Here is a 23142-nt window from a genome sequence, read left to right on the forward strand (position 1 = left end):
TGAAGAAAGTAAATAGAATTTAAATCTTTGTTTCTGGACAATACTTTACAATGTTTTCTTAGAAATTCTCAAGAAACCTTGCCCACATGAGAAACTGAATGTCAGAATTTCCTCACATGCCACCAGTAGATTGCTCAAAATTCTACTAAGAAGACATTTGGGATTGTATTCTCAGGTCCAAATATAAATATTATAACAGATTATGTAGTGTCCCTGCTTAAAAGACTAAAGGCAACTCATATGACTTGGTTCTTTGATAGGAAATTGGAAGCAAACTATATAGTGAACATACATTTTGATTTTTTATATAGTATTCACATAAACCATAATTTCTACTCCTTTTGTTTAATTTCAGAAGAACTGGATATCCATTTTATTTACATTAGTGGAGATATGTGAGGGAATTAATAAAGGACCCAAGAGTTTTGGGGAATTGCTGCAAAGTGCCAGACACTCTGGAAGCTCCTTTCCTATATAAAATTTGTAATTTAATGTTTTCTATAATTATATGCAGTTTATAGATGAGAAAACTGTCCTTTAAGTGGTCTTTCCAAGTTCATATAACCTAATTAATAGCAATACTAAGATTCAAAGCTAAGACTAATCCTGGGCCTGCACACTTATACAAAATAATTCTGTAAGGTCCAAAACTTTTATATCAATTTTGCACTATTTCCTTAATGTAAGCATCTGTATATCTGCCAACCTTCTCAACATGTTATTAGCCATTTGACTTTGCATGAAGAGATAGGAGATCAGAAAAATAAATTTTTAGAGAGACGCTTGATACCCTTTTGGACATAGTAGATACCCTTTTGGACATAGTAGAAAATGCATCAATAGTAATATCTGTGATTATTATGGCTACTGTCATTTCAAGTAGAGGGTAAAGAGCAGGTTGGCTCAACTCCTTTACCCCATGTAGCTCTGGTGAACATCATTCCACAAAGTTTGTAGTAAAATGATGACTTAAGGTATCTTACTGCTAATAGGTTTTGAAGGAATAAAATTGTAAACTACATTTGAAATACGTGCTTTGGATAAGAAGAGGCCAAAAACTGAAGTTTTGCAGTTATATGTAGAAATTTGAAATTGGATGTAGATTAATGTGTGAGTTATACAGCCGTCCAAAGCCAGCATAATCCTAGTTGAAAAATAAAATTAAATATACAGTACTTGTATTAAATTGGTATTTTTCAAGAAACATCATTCCTAAAATCATTTAGACCTATCAGATATTTAAAATGCAGTGCTTAGCACTGAATTTTCTGTCTTTTCAGGGTTAGCTGGGTCAGAAGATTCTATATGTTTTCTTATCACTTAAATCTATCCATAGTTGGCAAGAATTACTGCAGTTTCAATAAGTCATAATTGTCAAAACTTTGGGATAATAATTAAATTGGCATAATCAATTTATGTCACTTTGCGTGAGAGGTTTACAAAGCCTCTCAGCCTTCAAAGACGTTGCTTCCTGATATGGTTTGGCTATGTCCCCACCAAATCTCATCTTGAGTTGTAGTTCCCATAATCCCAATGTGTTGTGGGAGGGACCCAGTGTGAGGTAATTGAATCAAGGACTCGGTTACCCCCATGCTGTTCTCGTGGTAGTGAGTTCTCATGAGATCCAATGGTTTTATAAGGGACTTTTGCCCCTTTGCTTGGCACTTCTCTTGCCTGCCGCCACGTGTGATGTGCCTGTTTTGCCTTCTGCCATGATCGTAAGCTTCCTGAGGCCTCCCCAGCCATGTGCAACTGTGAGTCAATTAAACCTCTTTTCTTTATAAATTACCCAATCTCTGGTATGTCTTCATAGCAGCGTGAAAATGGACTAATACAGTTCCCATTTCCATCCCAGGACAAGCAGTATAACAATGCCTATTGATGTGAATTCAGAGCCTGGTGTTGGAATGCCTGTGCTATTCAAGTAGATTCAGAGGCTGGTGCTAGGAGCCCTGTGCTGTTCAGGTGTGTGTCACATCTGGTGTATACTTCCTGACCAAGGTTTACTTATCTGAATCTCAACAATACCAAAATGCTTCCCTTGGCACCCAGCCGCAATCTCGCATACAGATTCTCTTCTTGAGAACTGTTTATCATTGTCATCATGTAAACGTAGAAGGGCAAGGTCATGCATGGACAGTCAAGTGCTCTGAAACATACTTTGGAAATAATGTAATTGTCCCATTACAGCCTTTTGACTAACTATAAAAACAAAATAAAACAAACCAAAAAATTGAATTAAAAAACCACAGCTTTTAATTTTTTTTCCCTTCTGTGTTCCTCCTTTTGTTTCTAAGTGTAATAAAGCAAAGAGTTAATGTGCAAGAAACAGCTCAAACAAAGTCACAGGTCTTTAAAATGTGGTTCTAGTTTCTCAAAGGTCAAGGCTGCCAGATTTATGCTACAGGTATTTTGGGCAGTTATTAGCTTTCTATTTATGAACCACCAGTGGGCCATGTCTGTAATTTGACATCCATTATTTTCTTTTTTTCTTTTTTATTTTCTTTTCTTTTCTTTTTTTTTTTTTTTTTAATGGAGTGTTGCTATGTCACCCAGGCTGGAGTGCAGTGGCGCGATCTCAGCTCACTGCAACCTCCGCCTCCGGGTTCAAGCGATTCTTCTGCCTCAGCCTCCCGAGTAGCTGGGATTACAGGCACATGCCACTATGCCCACCTAATTTTTGTATATTTAGTAGAGATGGGGTTTCACCATGTTGGCCAGGATGGTGTTGATCTCTTGACCTCATGATCCGTCCGCCTTGGCCTCCCAAAGTGCTGGGATTATAGGTGTGAGCCACCTTGCCCGGCCCCATTATTTTCTTTTTGAACATTTGAGAGCAAATTATTGCTAACACGACAGACACACATACACAGTAAGTCTTCACTTAACATCCTTGATAGGTGTTTGCAAACTTCCACTTGTAGTAAAAGAAATTATAATGAAAACAATTTTACCACAGGCTAATTGATATAAACAAGAGTTAACTTCCTATGGCATATTTCTGGTCACAAAAACATTACCAAACATCTAAATGATGTCCCAAAACACTTCTAATATTAAACATTGAAATACATGTTAGCTGTATATACATGTAAGAAAGATTAATAAAAACAAGTAAAATAATTATTTACCTATATTTTGTAGTTCAGGGTCATGGGTGGCCAGAGCCTAAGGTAGAAACCAGCCCCGAGCAGGATGCCATTCCATTGCAGCATTCACTCACACACCCATACTCACATAGACTGGGACCATTTAGACACACCAATTCACCTAATTTGCACATCTTTGAGATGTGGGAAGAAACCAGAGGAGCTGGAGCAAATCCACGAAGACATAGGGAGAGTGTGCAAATGCCACAGAGACAGTGGCCCCACCTGGAAATCATTTTTTTCACTCATCAATGTTATAACAAAATGACATTGAACAACATGATGTTATTCGAGGACATGCTATCTTAGTGTGCATACAGACACACACACACACACACTTGCACTATACATTTGTGATGTCTAATGCAGTAGCCATTAGCCACATGTGAATATTGAGCACTTGAAATACTATTAGTCTAACTTCCATGTGCTGTAAGTACATACCACATTTCCAAGATTTAGCATGAAAACATAATGTAAAATATGTCATTATAAATTTGCATATTGATTCCATGTTGAAATAATTGTATTGTGTACAGATTGGGTTCAATATATTATTGAAATTATTTTTACTTTTTAAAAAATTTTAATGACTACTAGAAAATGCAAATTTACATATATAGTTCACCTTATGTTTCTACTAGACAACATTGTTCTAGAGAGTTTGCCACATGGCCAGGCAACCAATAAAGCATTTGGAAACATGTAGTTTTACAGGGTGGCAGAGCACCTTCTCATCCACAAAGTCCGTGAGGCTCAAGATCTCTCAAGACCATGGATCCATAACTGGTTCTCATGGATACATTTATAAATTTATGTCACATAACTGGTTCCTATGTCATGCCCCCTCTGCTCAATGCTCATCAACTCTATGTGGAGACCATTTTCCATTTTTCACAAGTTATGGACAGAGGGAGTGGCATTGTGGTTTCCTTCCTGCTCAACATAATGTCATTTAAAGGAATGTATGGGGAGATGAATTTCCTTGTGTCTTGTGACAACTGCCAATCTTTTATTTGAAAATTTAAAACAGCCACACAAATCATGTCTGTTTTTGTCCTAAGAAGAATATACCATTCTTATTTGAAATATGTTATGTGATGTGAAATCCTGTAGAAATACAAACCGGTAAACACCAAGAGAAAAGCTCCATGAGTGCAATTTGGTAACTTTTCTACTGTCAGTTGGTAAAATTGGCAGAATAGATTAGGTAGAAAAGAACCAAAGCAGTCCTCCTTAAACCATAAATATTTGAATGCCCCTCCCACTCATGTGCTCATGTATGACATTTTATGTAATCAACAAATAGTCAACTTTGTTAGTGAAATAAAATATATCCTGCATATATTGACTTATTTCCACTGCCAAGTTTCCTGTACAAGTTGCCATCTTTACTTGCCTATATCACTGTAAGAGCCTCCTCTTCTATTTCACCACATGCTCCTTCAGCACATTCTGGAAAAGAAACCTGAGTGATTTTGTAATATTCTAAATCACATCATGTATTTCCCAAATAAAAACCTTCCAGTTCTTCACCATTGAACTTGAATCAAAGCCTTTACTTAAGCTGACAAGGCTGTGCAAAATCCTGCCCTTGCCTCTCTCCCTCACTTCACGTGGTGCCATTTCTCCTTTCTTACTAGGCATGAACCCACACTGGCATGCTTTTTATTCCCAGAATATACCCAGCACATTCCTGCCTTTAAGCCTTTGCACTTACTATTTTCTTCACCAGTCGTCTTTCCCCAGCCGTTCCCATGGCTCACAGCTTCTTATCATTTAGGTCTCAGCTTAAATGTTGCCTCCCAAGAGAGGCCTTCTATGACCACCCATCCATAGCAGTCATCAAGTCACTTTCTGGCCCAACACTCTGTTCCTAATAGTGCATACTATTAAATGATTTTATCCTGTTGGTTTGTCATTTTTTTGTTTACTATCTATTCCTCACAACCCTTGCAAACTCCAACCCACTTGAAGGAACACCCCAAGTGTTCTGTCTTATTCTCTAGCATAGTACCAGTAAATACAAGAGTGCCTGGGTCTATAACACACCCCACGTAATTATTTGTGAATTAATAAAAACAGAAGTAGCAATTGTATTGATATAGTTTTGACTTGCTTTCACATCCACAAGTTTCTCTGAGTAGTTTGAAGACATCATGCTTCAACATCTTCCATCTCTTCATCACAACCTGGTGAGCTTTTTCTTAGAGGAGACCTCATGCCAAAAAATTAAAAATGTGCAATGAATTTGTGCAGTGCCAAATGTCTAACTTGAGGAAGGGTGATGCACAGGTTAGAGGAGGATGAAGACTTTGGTTTAATCCGAACTTTCACTCTCCATTAGACATACTTAGTATCTGTGTTTCTATAGTAACCCTGGCCCTATCTGCCTGGGACTTACAGTCTCTACAAATATGAGTCAAGATCACTAACAAGTTATGTTCTAGTCTTTTAGTCTGAGTTTAAATGATTGTGAGCTGGGCAAGCCTCCAACCTTCTTGGCTTGTCCCACAAACTTAACCAGCACTCCTGCCTCTGCTTGCTATTAAATGGCAAATTTTTGGCTGGTCGTGGTGGCTCATGCCTGTAATCCCAGCACTTTGGGAGGCAGAGGCGGGTGGATCATGAGGTCAAGAGATCAAGACCATCCTGGCCAACATGATGAAACCCCATCTCTACTAAAAACACAAAAAATTAGCTGGGCATGATGGCGCATGCCTGTAGTCCCAGCTGCTTGGGAGGCTGAGGCAGGAGAATCGCTTGAACCTGGAAGGCAGAGGTTGCAGTGAGCTGAGATAGCGCCACTGCACTCCAGCCTGGCGACAGAGCAAGACTCTGTCTAAAAAAAAAAAAAAAAAAAAGGCAAACAGTCAAATATATACTAAACTCATAGCACCCAGGTGAATAAGCAATGAATTCATGTTTATTCCCTCTTCTACTCTGACCATGCATGTTTTCTAGTAAGTTCTGAATGCTTTTCTTGCCCACTCAATTCTAAGGGGGAAAAAATTGGAAATTAAGCAGACAGGTTTGTCTTTGATCAAAGAAATGCTTCATTTGACATAAACACTTTAAGTGAAAGTATATTGAAAGTATATATATATAATCTAAAATAAATAAATATATATTATATATATAACCACTTCTATTAGTCTACCCAATTAACAGTAAATGCATTTCATCATTTTGAAAGAATTTCCTTAGAATTTTGTTTTGTTTTGTTTTTTGCAGAAGAGGGACTTCTGTACTTTTAACGGCTGTCTTCTTTTGTACATTCAATGAATACAAATTTAGAGATGTAATGCTTGTGTCAGTCTCTTTGGGCACCTGGAAATAGAAAACAGAAAATAAACAAGTTGACAAAACTGTGCAATTCAATCAACTCTATTTGCATAGTCTTATTTGAACTTAGTTTTATATATACATATATAAAATATATAATGTAGTATTTTAATTTTAATTTTAATTTTGAATTCTTGTTCTACTATTCATGAATGTATCTTTATTCTATTTCTACAGGATCATTTTCTCCACAAATTAACAAATCTTCTTTCCAAACATGCCCTGCCTGTGGCATTTCAGTGAATTCACAAAGCAAACTTTTGATTTACAGAGAGTGGCTGCTCATAAAATCTTAAGTAAAAAGAAGTCTCATAAATACAAATGAGGCTGGTTTTTTTTCAGATTACTAAAAAGATAGCAAAGAGGAGAAGCATGTAGTTTTATCCAGATTCCTAGATGGAGACAGTGAATAAGTTTTCTAAGAAGAGGAACAAGATTTTTAGCTTCAGAATGTAACCCAAGTTTAGCAACATCACTTTTCTTAAAATGTAGGGAATGTTAAAAAAGTATCTTGTTCTAGGCAACATGTTGATTACGCATGAAGAAAACTGGCTTATTTATAGACCTTGAAATGTTTGGTACACCTGAGGAATTCAACTACCTCTCAATTAAGAAAAAACAAAGTTTACAAAAATAAAGATTTGACTGAGGGAAAAAGAGACATACTCTTAAACATACCCGTCCTTTAACTGTCTTCTAAGGAATTTTTGTTTTGTTTAGGTTTTAATGGCCACCAACAGTGGAGTTGGCTTCCAGGCTGTGAATAGATTCATGGAAGATGAACAAAAACAAATGAACAAATCAACGACAACAGCAACATCTGTGCATACTATAGAAGCAGATTTGTAATTATTTTGTACATTGGCTTAATACTGAGAAAGAGACTGAATAATTATTGCACTTCTGGCAAGTCTATATATACTGTCTCCTGACGAAGGACCCTCCAGCAACTTCGGGCTGAAATGAAGCAGATTCACTCAATCCGCACAAACTCTCAGAAAAGTGCATCTGGAAAAAAAAAAAAAAGTGACAGGGACTGGGTCCCAGAGATATTCCCCAGGAACTCTCCCCAATCTGTGGTGCAATATGTGGTCTGACCCAGCTGGACACCAGGCAGCACTTGGCCACCAGCCCTTCTGGCTGGACTCCTCCCCAAGGTAGGGTTTACCCTCACATAAAATTGCCAACCAGGGCCCACTTGGGTATAGAACTAATTTAGCCTCCCGTACACTTGATGAATGAAGAATTTCCTCTGGGGACTAAATTATAGGGCTTGTTGGAGTTGCTCTTTCGTGATCTGTTATTTGGAGGTAATTTTCCAAAAGGGCTGGAACACATGGCCATGAGCTAGAATAGGATTCACCATGAACAGCTGCCACGCGCTGGCCGGCACATCCCAGTGCCCTTGCCCTCTCCCCCAGCCTCCCCCGCCACTACCCCTGCTTCCCGAGAGAGGAGGTCCAGACAACAGGGCTGGACTTCACGTTAGATCTTTACTTTCCTTCTTAATTAAACCACTAGAATGGAATCTGCCCACCTTTTTCTGCACCCAGGTTTCCAGAAATGTAACATCTTGTCGTAACACGTTTCAAAACAGATGACAGGCCTTCCCCTCATCCTCCAATGTGGCTGATTACAAGCTTCTGTCAAATTCCACCAACCCCCACCAACCCACCCCAGTTGGCTGGAAGATAAGCTTCTGATCTTCCCTTGGCTTTTTGAACTGTTGGAAGCTGTGTAAACACAAGCTGCAGGTTAGTCAGATTCTATTTGACCCAGGGCCTGCTGAGTGCAAAGAGATTACATTTGAACACTCCCTTGTCTAATTAAGCAATGGTGACCTATTGCGGGGTGCTTGCTGATGAGGTCAAATAGCAAGGGTTTTTAGGCTGACCTGTTGCAGCTGGTCATTTGCTGATAAATAAGAAACAGCTAGTTTTTAGTGAGCCAACTTCCCGACAGAGCCTTCCTTTCATAAAGCACTCTAATTTGGTTCTTTCTCTGAATTTCTTAAGTGAGTTTCAGTACTTTAGAAAAATTTTTAGTACTGAGAGTAACAGACATTTGTCCTATGATGGAAACCCTTCTTTGCACAGCAGTGCCCCTTCAAATGATCTACAAACTGTTATGCAGTGCCTCTAGATCTTTTTAGACCACCGACTTCTTCAAAATTGTGAAAGATGAAGGTCATTTTGAATGTTGACATTTGGATGGGATATGATGGTGATAGTGGGACAGGAAGCCCCAAGAAATAGATCTCAAGACCTTGACCTAGCTACACAATCAGAATCATTTATTGAGCATCTGCTCTGTAGTAGATGCTGTTGTAGGATCTTTTAATCTTTATCTTCACTCCTTACCATGATCGTCATAGTAAGTGCCATTATCCTTGTTTCATTGCTAAGATTCCTGAAGCATAAAGAGGTCAGAAACTTTCACAAAGGCTTGCAGCCATGAAGCGGAAGGTCTGGGAGCTGATCCATAATTCCCATGGCTTTATGGGTTGTTCATTTCAGGAAGCTGCCCAATTTCCTTGTGGAAGAAGTGTCTGAAGGCCACCTATGGGGAGCAAAATTTGACGGATGAAGATTCTATCTGTGAATAAGAAATAAAATAAGAAAGTGATATCTTCACTTTGTATCTAAAATGTTGGAACTGTAGACATTGAAAAAGTTATCAATGAAGCCCTCGTATTCACCACGATGTCCCTACATAGGTTATCCCTAAACCTCTGTAGAGGGTATCTGTTTTTTCTGCCATCAGTCTATTTCCTGAAATTCTGGAAAAAAAGTGTACACAGAATTCCTGCCTCGTCCAAAATTCAGCACGTGTGTTCTGACAGACGCAGAGTCCCCAGATGCCTGGCCACTGTGAATACCTTTGAGCCAATCAGAATCAAATACGTGTGTATGGAAAGTTCTGCCACAGACACGGTTGCCCTTTCTCTTGGCCTTTAGTTGGGAATCACAGGCTGCAACTACTCCTGTCATCTTGCCACCCACCATATGTAGCCATATGGATGTATCTGAGAGGTAGAAACTGGGTCCTGGTGATGTTGGAATCCTGATGAAGCTGTGCATAATCTCCCTTGCAGTTTACTTAGAATTTGAGAATGTTCTAGATATTTTCAAATGAAAATGCCTGAGTTTAAGTATTATTATCTTGCCAGATCCATGCACCCAGCCAATGATGAGATTAGAGTATAACAACATCTCCGTGTCTCCAAAGCCATTTCTTTTCCGTGGAACCATACTGTTATCTGAGTTAGAAAGAGGGCTTTGGGAAGGAGAGGACACACATTTTTATCAATGTGTGTTTTTTTTTTTTTTCCTGTGTGAGAAAGAATGGAGTAGGACAACTCTAGAATTACATCTCTTGGGAAATCTTTTAACATGACCCACGATTCCTTTTTTAACCTTCTTACAGGTTCATCATATCAAAAGTTACAAATACGTCTGTCAATCTCCCACAAGGAAATGACACAAGCTCTCTAATGAAAACATTTTCTGATGCCTTGCAATTTTAATTTTAGACCATTCTGCACAATGTCTCACATACATTTATCTGGCTACATTTTCAGTCAGGGCTGTATTTTCAGCCTCAGATGTGAAACATTTTTCGTACCCCTTAAAAACTGTAGCAAGGTCACAAAACTCATGAATTTATTGTAATAATAAAAAATGTTTTGCCCCCTGTTTTTATCAGCGGGCCTAGTTTCTAACATTACAGACATGAATTTTTGCCCTCCTTGGAAATTCTTGCCAATTTCTTTGTCATCCACCTTCAATTATTGGTTCACAAACTAGATATAGGACTAACAGAGGCCACATCACCTCTGGATATAAAAGAAAATTCATTTCCCTTTCATGTTATACTTCTTTTCAGGGTGAGAGAGGAAATGTACTAAAAGTACTTAGCTCTCTTAGAGATAGCTAGTTTTTCAACCAAATAATAATAATAATAATAATCAAACAAAACCATTTTGTGTCTATTGGGATCTTTGGATGTTTGATAGCATCATATACATATCCAACCTAATAAAAATTTATCTTATTTGTACAGGATTTCAGCATTTACAGAAAACTTTCACGAAATTTATCTCATTTATTTCTCTTTTCAATCCTATAGTGTTGATATTGTTATTATTCCCATTTTAGAGATTAATATTAGGAGACTCAGGGATTAAGTGATTTGTTCAAAACTTTTCAACCTCTTCAGTGGTAGGACCGTATTTTACACTCAAATGTTCTGATTAGTGTTCAGACGTTTTATGTTTACAGATAGCTTATTCGGTACCTGGATAGTTTTGGAGAGGAGAAGTCGAAGTTAGAATGCCTCCATGTTGCTTCTTTTCTCTAGGTTAAAGTGAGTGGATTTTCTAAACGTCTGAGAACAGATTGTAGTGGTTCCTGTTTATAGTGATCCCTTTGGGGAACCACAGAAATTCTGATTTTCCTGACCATTTGTCCTCCATCAGGCCCAGATGTTTAAAGGACATTATTTTTATGTGCCAATGATTGCAGTATTTGCATGTGCAAATCATGTAATTACTTAACTACCCAAATTGTGCATGCAACTAAACTTAATTATGAACTTAGAACATTGCCTTAAGAATCTGACCCTGGAAAAATTATGGTGGCAGAAAATGAGTGTTGGAGTGGAAATTTCTTGCAAGGCTGATTTCGTTGTTGTCGTTGTTTCATGGAAATCTATGTTAAGTTGATTAAGTTGCTTTCTTTACCTCAGTTGGAACATCTGAGAATGAAAACAGTGCTTGTACTACCTACTTTCACTGGGTCATGAGGAGAAAATTGAGACCATGCATAAAAGTGATTTGGAAAAAAATTATAAAACATGAAAAAAGGTATTCTTTTTTTTTTTCTTTTTGAGACAGGATCTCACTCTGTTGCCCAGGCTGGAGTGCAATGGGATGACCACTGCTTACTGCAGCCTCGACCTCCTGGGCTTAAGTGATTCTCCCACCTCAAACACCTGAGTAGCTAGAACTATAGATGCACACCACCATGCCCAGCTAATTAAAAAAAAAATGTAGAGTCAAGGTCTGGCTATGTTGCCAAGGCTGGTCTTGAACTCCTGAGCTCAAGAGATCCTCCTGCCTCAGCCTCCAAATGTGTTAGAATTACAGGCATCAGCCACAGTGCCTGGCCAAAAAAGGAAATATTATTTTTGAATGGCCTCATTAAACTCCATTTTTGAAATATGTAGAAATTAACATTTTATATGAATCTTTTGTTCATCTACCCAAATACTATATGTCATACTACGATAAAATTTGAAAAATAAAATTGTAAAAAAAAAAGTAATATTATTGTTATTTATCTTTAGGCTGCATAACAATTTCTCATTTCCATCTTCTAACAATACTATGTGGCATATAGAGAAGGAAAAGTTAGCTACATACAGTTCACATATATGGAACTGTTCATTTAAAGGACTTAACATTAGTTACATGAGAGTTTAAGAGGCAGATTGATAATTTAGCACCAGGTTGTCCGACTACAATGTTAATAACTTAGACATTCCTGATAAAGAGACCATGTTCTTTGCCATCAGTAGTTATAGACATGTTTGAGTCAGCCACTCAATGTATTTAAAAATGTATACTTTCCAATAATTTAAGGAATGTAATACCTTGTCTTGAATTAACTTGCAGATTACTATTGCATTCTATGTAAGAAAAGGACTTGCTAAGAAAACTAATGATATACTTAAGAAGGCAGAGCCTCTTAAGACTTACTTAAGAGAACAAATTCAATGGGTTGTGATTGTACTTTATCCATTTGTTGAAACAGATACAAAGGGTACAGGCCAGATCCAATTCAGTGAGCAGTTTTAGATTAGGTTCCTTTTCCATTGAGATAAAAGTCACATTACTCTCCAAGTTTTCTATTATTTGCCTAACCTTTCCACCCAATTGCTTATTACAGTGAAGTCATTATTGTAGTCATTAGAGTATTATCAGATAAAAGCATGCATACATTTACATAGTTCTTCCAATAATATCTCATTGGGTTTCCAAGCCTTTGAGCAACTTTGAAGGTTCTAAAGCGCTTGAAAGATGGAAAGGTTTTGCAGTCTCTAGATCCAAATGATGTTTTGAAGGTGATTCAAGAGTATGTGGCAAGACTGGAATATTTGTCCTTGAGTCTGACTCTACATTCTGATCTCTAACCACGGGGTGTTGCCCTCTCCCTCTGTGAGCATGGATGTCTCCAGACAGAAAAAAACCAGAGATATCTTGGACATTAAATAAGGGTGTTTCAAAGAATATGGGCCACTAAGTCATCTATACCCAATGACTTGGCAGGAAGTAGAATCATCACCTCCTTTTAGAGTCACGATATGTCTGAAATTGTGTTTATTCTGGTAAAATAAACAGTCATTAGCATGATTCACACTTTTTCCAGCTTTAGCAAAGAACAGATAAATTATCTACTATTATCCTCCTCTACCTTTTACCTCATTTTTGAGAAATCAGATGTGTTTATATGAATAGCTACCATTTCTTAAGACTTTACCTAGTGCCTGTCCTCTTGCTAAACACAAATCTATGCCTTATCTAAGCCTCCACAATAGCCCATTATGAGTTAGGCATTATTCTTTTCCTATGTTTACAGATAAGGAAATGGAGGTTTAAGAGGCTTAAGTAACTTGCCTAACCTAACATTGTTTGGCTTTTATTTGTAAGTACTTCTTTCAGTTACCTCTGCACTCTGAAAATGCTTCATTGATGACTCCAAGACAGACATGCCAATGACAAACATACAGATACTTAAATAGATTTTCTTCTGTCTCCATATGTGCATCAGATGAAGACATGAAGCTACATGTTCAGCTCTTATTGAAAAATTGCATTCGTGCCTTGAGTTTCTCCCGTTGAATAATGTAGCATTGATATATTAATTAAAAATAATTTGTAACATTTTCTCATCACCTATGAGATATCACTTTGAAGGCACAGTTGTGATAATAAAAAGAATGCTTTAAAGTAAATTTGAATTCCTTAGGCGGTAAGCTTTATTTTCAAATCTTTCTGAGTAAGATTATAGCAAGAGGCTGAAGAAAACTTCTAGCATAGTCAGGTGGGTACACTATGGAAGACTTTCTTAAACATCCAGTGTCCCTGTCAATTAATTGTAGATAGTGTAAGTTCAATTTGTCTACAGAATGAATTTCATCTTACTTGACAAGACACCAAGTTCTTCTTCCTTCCCTCATATTTAGAGGTTCTTATTAGCTTAGATCAGTGTTAACAGACACTTACAGACACCTGCTAGGCTGCAGCTATGTGTTGGGGACTGAGGATATACAGCTGATGGAACAGTCCAACAGGGAGAGACATAAACATAGGGGGTAGATGGAATTTCAGAGCTAGCACTAAGAAAAGGCTCTCAGGCCAGATTCTCCAGCTGGGGCCAGGTAAAGGAACTTCATCCTAAATCTGTTTCATATAAGCACCTCGATTTTTCTAGTTTGGGGTTTCTGCCCTTAATTTTTACATAATAGCTTGTTGATGCAAATAAAGAGGTAAAGGTTCTTCCTCATTTCCCTCTGGGATCAATGGTGGAAGGTTGGTCGATGTGATGCCAGTGACCTGTGGTAGTAGCACAGGGGTCTTGACCAGCTCTAACATGCTAGTAAAGTCCTGACAAGTTCATCGTTGACCAGAAAAAATAATCTAGAGCAACAGTAGCCACTAGCCACAGTCGCCTATTGAAAACCTGAAAGGAGGCTAGCGTGAGTTGAAATTTACTGTCAATATAAAATGCACATTGGAGTTCAAAGACTTAATATGAGGAAATAATGTAAAATTTATATGTAGCATTTTTATGCTGAATACTTCATGAAATAATAATATATTGGATACGTTGTTTTAAATAAAATATACTCTTGAATTTAATTTCATTTGTTTCTTGCTCCTTTTCTTAATGTGACTACTAGAACACTTAAAATTACACAAATAGCTCACATTATATTTCTACTGAATAGTGCTTGTCTAGAGCCTTCCTACTCTCATTCATGTAACCCTTTTCTAAGACATTTGCTTGGGAGAGAGAATTTATCTTTTATGTTAAATAGCCTCCCAAATAGCAGAGAAACATTCTGAATCAACACTATTTTTCTCTTCCTGTTTCCGTACTGCCATCTAGGTTGTTATAAAACGTTTTAAATATTATCTATTAAATACCAACAAAGTGTAGAAATTATAAAAGAAAAATATTTAGAAAAAATAGCAAAAGTGAATCTTAGAATTTGGAAAAATGTTGTTAGGAAACAAAATTAGCAGACAACTTTTTTTTAAAAATGCTCCTTTAACTACAACTTTGTAAATTGTTCAAAACCAAATTCTGCTTAAAATTTTCGTGGTGTTAGCATCTCTTGAATGCTGTTGATTTCAAAGTAGATTAAACTTTAACAATTATGATTGAAGGTTTACTATTAAAAAGTAATTTCCATGAGGGAACCTATGCTCTGGCCCTATGCATTCTCCAATGCATCATTCGCTCTGTTTCCTTAACCATTAAAGCAAGGGGATAGAATAAACAATCTCTATTTGCTTTGATTTAGGCAGTCTCTATTTTTATATGTGCTATAAACCACATTTGTTTTAAAAATGGATAAATACTATAACTGGAATAAAATTTTCAATTTTTTATTCTGTTACTCTTCAAAAAAGATATCTGACTCAATATTTTCCTTTTTCACTGAAGAAATATATTATTTTTTATCTATAACCAAGGAAAAGTTGCGTAATTTATATTTTGCAGGATTTGAAAGAGTAATTTTCTTTCTTCCCCTATTATCTGACATTGAATGTTTTCTTTGATAAGAAAGAGAGGAATAGCCTATTTACTCTAAAAATGTTTTCAAAGCTTTTTAAAAGCAGCACTTAAAATTGGTTGATAAAGCAAAACTAGAGACTATTGTACAGGTATATACAATGTATAAATAATTAAAATGATGTTAAGTAGGGAGACTTATTATTTTTATTATGATCCTAAATCTGCCATATAAAAAAAGACAACAAAACCAAACTTTTACCAGCTTAAAATTGCTATGGGCATCACATAATGAATAATAAGTCAGTTAATAGAACTATACTTTATATGTATTTAATTTCATTCATTTGCAGTATTGTTTTTAGTAATAATAATAATTTTCTAAGATGGTATTAATTAGCACCTTTCCATTGGCCCACTGTAAATGATTAATATTTCATGATCTCATGGTTCTTTAATAACTAATATATTAGAAACACTAGGAATTCAGGTCTATAAAGCCAATGAAAGGCTGTTAGAGTTGTAGTTTTGTTTCTTAAACTTGCCACTTTTAAAATGTAGATATTAAACCTGGAATTCAGATGTCTACATATTATACTTTTGTCATTTATTTCATATTATGTGACATAGAGGAGAGTATATTAAAATAATAGATCCCCTGTAAAATGGTGACTCTTTGTATTCCCAAATATGCACCAAAGTATTTTTTGAATAAAGACTTGTTAATAATGTGACCCATTTTGACAGTTTAAAATAAGAGCTTAATCAAAAAAAAATTAAGGTGACACCTCCAATGTTTCTAAAGGTGTTTTCTCTTTCAATGTGGTTAAATGCTGGAGGAAATGCTGCTGGCATATTGTTCCAGCTGTCTTGTTCTAACTTGCTGAAATAAATAAAAGGACTCATAATAGAGTAGATAGAGAGATCGGGCCTGGGATGTTTGTTTAAAATTTCAGCCATGTTTGAATTGTAAGTGCTGCCAATAATTTCAGCCACTTGACTATGAAATGCTTCATCCTGCTCCCCAAGTGTCTACGCACGCTCTGCTCAGCTCAGGTTGCTGACAGGGCTTTCGTGTATGTTCTGAAATGAACTAACTGAACATCTGTCTCAAAGTTCTGAGTTATCTGTATAATTTGGAGAATTGGCTTGGTATATTTGGTCAGATTGAAGTAGCTTTGACAACTAATTGAAATAGCTTTGACAACTTGGAAATATTCGGACAATAACCAGATGATAAAAAGAGAATAAAGACTTAGAGTGTTAAGCTGAGTTATGACTGACCAGAGAGTGGTAAACTTATTTAATATACAAGAATGAGGCTCTTAGGGATGAGCCTTCCAACTAAGTATCAGAGAACAACTACGAGAGAATTGCAAACTAACTTGTAAATGGGTATATCCACAGGAAAATAGTCTCCCAGAATACCATCTCCTCCACCAAAGTAAGTGTATGACTTTCAAAGCCTGAAGACTCCACAAGGAAAAGAGATTGGTTGACTCAAACGCATTATTGACTTGTCAGTTCTGGATTGGCTGGTTGTAGAGAAGCTTGGTGCTGGCCAATTGCTGAACCTCAGACTGTGGTTGTCAGAAGCTGTGTTGACCTTTGAGATCATTAAAGTTAAGTTCAGATAGTTCAGTTGAGTCACAGACCACAAAGCATGGTTAACCATCAGGCTGTTTTTCTGCTGATTCTGGCCCATTTTCTGAGATGAGATTGTTCTGATTTCTTCTTCTGGAGAGAGGAACCCTCACTGTTTCATAATCTTTCATCTCTCTAGGTGCAGGGTGAGGAGGCAGGCTCACAGAGATGTACTTAAGGCACAGCAGAAGTTTTCCATATCCAGGCAAAGTAGGAGCTTCTTAGAGGGTTACTGAGAAATAATGAAGTAAAGCGGTAGATGTCAGTGATGAAAAGGATAAGTTGAGGTAAAACTCGTGCAAAGAGAAAATACGCGATCGATTCCTCTTTTACAATATCACTATCATATGCACAGTTAGGGGAGCCTTATCTGGTGATGAGATGGTCTACTATTCTGGTCTCACTTTGGCTCTTGAACTCTCTTCTCAAGTTGTCTACATCTAATATTGGGACAATGAGCACATCTCCACTTTAATTGGAGTGGTGTGGAAGCAGTCTAGACACATTCATTTTTAACCTGAATTATTAAAACAAGGCAATTTTCTCAACTGCCTTATCTAATCCCAGGAAAATGTATCCATACTTTTATGGGCCATTTTATTTTTGGTCTTTGCTGTTTCTTTAGATACAGATGTATTCATCTATACAAGTTTTCAGGTGGCAGTGATTATGCTAATATATTCACAAAGCATAGTTCTTTTTAATGAAAGGTGAAAATGATGTGTAAGGTCTAGTCTGTGCTCTCAAGGAATTTAATATCTATTGAGTGGAAAGGTAACACAAATTATAATATGGTACTTGTTTTTATAGTGGTGTTATATATAAAGGAGGTGAATAATAATTTTAGCTGGCACAGTAAAAATAGAACTCTCATAGAAAAATTTGAGTCGTATCTTGAAGTAGAGGTTAGGCAGGTGGAGAAAGACACAAAACTCTTTCCTGGCAGACGTAACTGGTTCTGCAACCTCACAGAGATATGGAACTTAATACGATGGCCAAGGAATAGTGAGCAGGGGCATGCAGCCTGAGCAGAGTCCGTGGATGAGAAAAACCTGCAAGACAGGAAAAGAAGGGGAAAGATAAAGCTTTAAATACCAAGCTAAATATTCTGTTTTATTGTTGCTCATTATTGTGTTTTATTATTATTATTATTTTTTTTTTTTTTTTGCAGTGGAGAGCCACAGCTAAATTTTGAGAAGAGAAGTGAGTTTCTCTGTTTTGCAGGTTATGTAGATGCCACTATTAGCATAATGAAGGATGAATTAGACAATAGAAACCTGATTGGAAAGTAATTACCATAGTTCAGGTAGGAGACGAGGAAAGCCTGGATTTAAAAACACCAACAACTGCTGGTGATAGGAATAATGGGAGGAAGGAGGCTGATCTGAGAGGAATCTTGGAAAGAGAACAGACAGAAATTGATCATCAAGTGAACATTGGTGGGGAAAAGACACAAGATAAAAGGGGAAATCAAGGCAGAGTTGCTATTTCTAGCAGAGGCCTTTGAGAAGTTATATTAAGACTGTCTTGGTTGATGATGTGAGAATGACAGAAAATACAACTCAAAAGAAAAATATAGTGTGTTAGGAGGAATAAAAATAATAAAAAAGAGTGTATTGGCTCATACCTAAAAATTCCAGGGGTAGAATGTGGCTGGGATCTAGGCATCCAAAACATGCCACCATTTTCTGAGCTCTCCTCACCTCTTGGCTTTCTTTTCCTTTATGCTGGAATTATTCTCAGGCTCTATGTGATGGTATCAAGGCAGACAGTGACTCCAGCCCAGCATCTTCACAGCAACAAGTCTAGCAGGAAGGAGAGACCTTTGTACTCCTTCCTTCAAAAGTTTAATTAGGCCACCCGCTTAGATCTGAACTCACCACTGTGGCCAGGGACATCATTCTCTGAGAGAACCCCATGAAGGAGAGAAGGAACTGTCTAGGGAAAAGTTGGAGTCCTGTTTCTAAGAGAATGGAAAATAAATTTTGACTGAGCAAAACACTGCAACTCTCACTTATAATTTGCAAAACCACTAACTAAGGTAGTGAATATAGAAAGGAGAATAGTTCAGGTGGGTGCATGAAGAAAGGAGGAGCAAGATGACAAGAAGGGTTTGTATTTCTTGCTTTGCATATCACAATATTAAATAATATCACTTTAATATTAATTAAAGTGATATTAATAATTATCACGATAGTGATTTATAGTTACCATTCAGAGCCTCATTCTACTAAAAGCAGGCAATAGATAGTTTTGAGAATGTGTATTTGTAAGATATGGCATTTTTTGTATTCTTCAAAAGATTTTGAAGTACTCAGGGTGTGTACTTCTTTATTATCCATTATAAGTCAGACAATGATTTTCAGATGCATTGTAACGATGTGCACATTTAACACAGTTAGGAATGTATGCAAATTATTACTTTAATCTTTATTTCATGATTTTTTTTTTGTCCAAATGCTTGAAGATTGTGCCAGATAATAGTTTTTCCTTTCATTCTTTCTTTGTCATTGTTCTAGAGATTTCAGTTAGACAATTAATATAGAAAAACCCTGTCTCAGGGCCTGGCATGGTGGCTCACGCCTGTAATCCCAGCACTTTGGGAGGCCAAGGCAGGAGGATCACGAGGTCAAGAGATCGAGACCATCCTGGCTAACATGGTGAAACCCCGTCTCTACTAAAAAATACAAAAAATTAGCCAGGCATGGTGGCGGGCACCTGTAGTCCCAGCTACTTGGGAGGCTGAGGCAGGAGAATGGCGTGAACCTGGGAGGCAGAGCTTGCAGTGAGCCGAGATTGTGCCACTGCACTGCAGGCTGGGCGACAGAGCGAGATTCCGTCTCAAAAAAAAAAATAAATAAACAAAAAGAAAAACACTGTCTCTTGGTACATTTTATGATAAAAGCATTTTATAGAAACTTTCAATTACATAGAATATTTGAGACCATATATTCTAATTAAATAATCATTTTGCTAGTGGATAATTCTTCCACGTGCTATGCATTAGTATAAACAAAGGGAATATGAATGTAGCATGCACATATTTTACACTAATCATGTGAAATATTTATTTATTTTAAAATACTGCAATACCAAGTTTCTATCACTATAGAAATGAGATATTTTGAAATAGTTATACTATAGTTTAACATGTAGAAGTTATAAGTCAGTGAGAATTTGTTAGTACTGACCTTGTGTTATAGCCTGGCAAGTGCCATTGATTATCAATATTATTTATTGTATTATGGTCTAAGCATAATTCTTATACCTTAGCAGTTCTCATAGAGGATCTACATTTAAAAATAGATGTAGTTCTGAAATACTCAAGCAATGCTAATGGAAATCTGATAGTTGGATTTTATGGACATGTGACATAGTAGGAAAAGCACTGGGCTCAGGAGGTACAACTTAATTCTAATACTCTCCTGTTTTTAGAAATGCAATTGTTGGGGAATCCTCACATTCATAGAACCCCAGTTCCTTTTCAATAAAATAGAGAGAATTGGACCTCTGAGGGATGGCAGATATACAGAAGTGCTTCGGGGGGTTATGTGGGAAGGGGCAAGTAGGCCAGTGGTGAGCTACTGCCCAGCTGCTGCTGGGGGTTGCAAATTGTTAAAGTAAAGGAGGAATGGGATGGAATCACAATTTCCTTGGAATGACATGGAATTGAGTACAGTAATACCCATCTCTCATGATTTTCCCATGCACACCTTCCCCAGGGTCCATTTTTAAGAATGAGGCATTAAGCTGTATGTGAATGTACTTGGCAAATGGGAACACCCTCCATGAATGCATTGTTATTATTTTGCAGTTCATCTGAGAAAAAGCTGCCATTTCCTCATACAAGATGAACTGACAGACTTTCTCTTTTTTTCCCTCCCACCAATCCAAAAAACAAGTCTTTATGTTGTTTTCATTAGATAATATTTATTGTACAGAAACAGGAAAAAGCAGGTTAAACCTATGAGTAATGTCTAGTTATTACATGAGAAAGACACAATTCCCTAAGGGGATATAGAGTTTTCAGAATATGAAGAAATAATATTTGTGGTGAAAGGGAGGAAGAGAGAGTGATAGAGAGAGATTTTTCTAGATACAGTCATGTATATACACTCCCTGTCAAAATTCTAGACAGGATTCTATTTGGCATTCCTGACAGGATATTGTCAGGAATCAAAGTTAGCCATAATGATGGAGAATTTAATTAAAATTAGGGAGTATGTTTAGCAAAAAGAAATAACTGTTGATCCAATCATTTTAGTCAGTTTAGTAAAAAGGTCAGACTGGCTGGTATTTAGCTTTGGGTTGACACAGTCAATCCTCTATGTAGGTATTTATAGTAAGCCTGGAGGGTTTGATGAAATGTGGAGGTAACTGAAAATAAACTATAGTTTGTGGATTCTCAGGAGTTTTGGAATCTGTTATTCTCTCTGTTTAGTATGGTAATAGTTAAGCATGGCTTCAGTGATTATTACAAAGTTTTCGAAACGAAAGTATTTCTTCTCTATGAAAAAAGAAAATCTTTTGAATAATGCTTACTGGCTGTAGATAGATTAACAAAGTTAATGGAGACTTTTTTCCAAAATAAGATACTGACTTTTGATAACACATTTTAAAGAATACTTTGATAAATATCAAAATTAACCTTCCCAGCAGAATTCATTCACACATTAATTGAAATAATTTTGGTGGAAATGAAAAGGAAATTGAATAAGTTTGGGGTCTTTTAAACTTTTTTACCTATCAGAGTAACTGATATTTTAAAAAATAGTAATGTTAAATGCTGATGTGGACACTGAAATGGAAACATATTACCATTAGGGAGTATGATTTGGTAATGAACATCAAATGTTTACACGATTTTCTTCTCTTATAAATTTGCCCTAATACATAGTTTAAAGATACAGGTACTCATAAGGACAAATTAAAATTCAATATCACAATAGGACAGTGTTTTGTTAAATTAGTCATATTAATTGACAAAATAATACGCAACATTAAAAATTACATTCTGGGACATTATCTAAAGATGTGAAAATACCTCCACGAAGTCAAATTTTCTTCATACAAAGTCAAGTAACAAAACAGCACTTAAGAGTATCAAGGTATGGAATGTAGAATAAACAGAAACACATTGAAAATACTGGTGGAAAGAGTGATTATTTCTGGGTAATAATTAAAAAAGGAAATTTTATTTTCTTGTTTATATTTTATTTTACTGCAACTTCTAAGTTTTTCAAAGTATATTTGTTACTATTTATTCTGGGGCACTTAATTTTTTACAGCTGTATGCCTCTGGCCTTACTCTCCACCTCCTCTCAGTTTAGCGCTATATAGTATTTTACTCACATCCCAAAGGGTCTCCCCCACAAACACATCCAAAGAAAGAAAAAGGGTGAAGGCAGGCAATATCAGGCATCTTCATAACATACTTTACTACTTATCTACTCCGCTCTTCCTTGTCTATTTTTAATAGTCTGATTTCTTTTTGTCAGCTCTTGCCTCTCCTTGATCAAATACTGTGCTCGCATTTTATTCTAAGTCCCCAAGTCCTCACAGATTACTGAAGGTTTAACCCAAAGTCCCTTAAGATAAGAGTACTTCTTTCACAGGATTAAAAGAAAAATCACCCTAAATAAATATCTTTGAATGTTCTTCTCACTCCTCCATTTTCCCTTAACCCCTCAGAATTTATTACTATTCTAGATCTTTTGAGAATGTATACTCTTTCCTACTACTTTCTAACCAGCTCCACCTGCTGGTGCTAACCTGTGTGTCTTTGTAATCTGCACCCTTGCCTCAGATAATGTGGGAGTTTTCCTCAAAACATGACTTCTTTTTCATATTTCTGCATCACTTAGTTCCTGGCATGAGAGGAAGTGGGGTTAGATCTGTTTTAGAATATTTTCTTTTGGTCTTAAAATTGTTTAATTTGAGTCACATTTAATTGCTTTTAGGCAAATGGATGAACAATCCTAGAAAATGGACCTCAGGAGAGTATGCTGAGGTTAGGGTTTGAGGAATAAGCTGCCAATAATTACCTTCCTATTAGGTCCCTCTAAGGATAAACTTAGCAGGACTCCACTGTTTGGAGAACAGAATATTTTATTTGGGAATTCAGCAGACACTGACTCAGATTTTGAATGCTTCGCACTTTGTATGATGCTTGACAAGCAGGTATGATCCTACACCTGCTTTGA

At 36.6% G+C, this 23142-nt stretch overlaps 1 long non-coding RNA gene across 1 annotated transcript in view; it reads right to left on the reverse strand.

The window, feature by feature from the left end:
• Window positions 1-7321: 7321 nt before the first annotated feature.
• LOC130541035 (uncharacterized) overlaps window positions 7322-23142 on the reverse strand; it is a 107818-nt gene continuing 91997 nt past the window's right edge. Inside the window, exons 6-8 of the long non-coding RNA XR_008955076.1 lie at window positions 8855-9053; window positions 8032-8227; window positions 7322-7502 (exon numbers count right to left, since the gene is read on the reverse strand). This is a non-coding gene — a long non-coding RNA (uncharacterized LOC130541035). The remainder of the gene's footprint in view (window positions 7503-8031; window positions 8228-8854; window positions 9054-23142) is intronic.

Source organism: Pan paniscus, chromosome 21, assembly GCF_029289425.2.
Source record: "Pan paniscus chromosome 21, NHGRI_mPanPan1-v2.0_pri, whole genome shotgun sequence".
Taxonomy (NCBI): domain Eukaryota; kingdom Metazoa; phylum Chordata; class Mammalia; order Primates; family Hominidae; genus Pan; species Pan paniscus.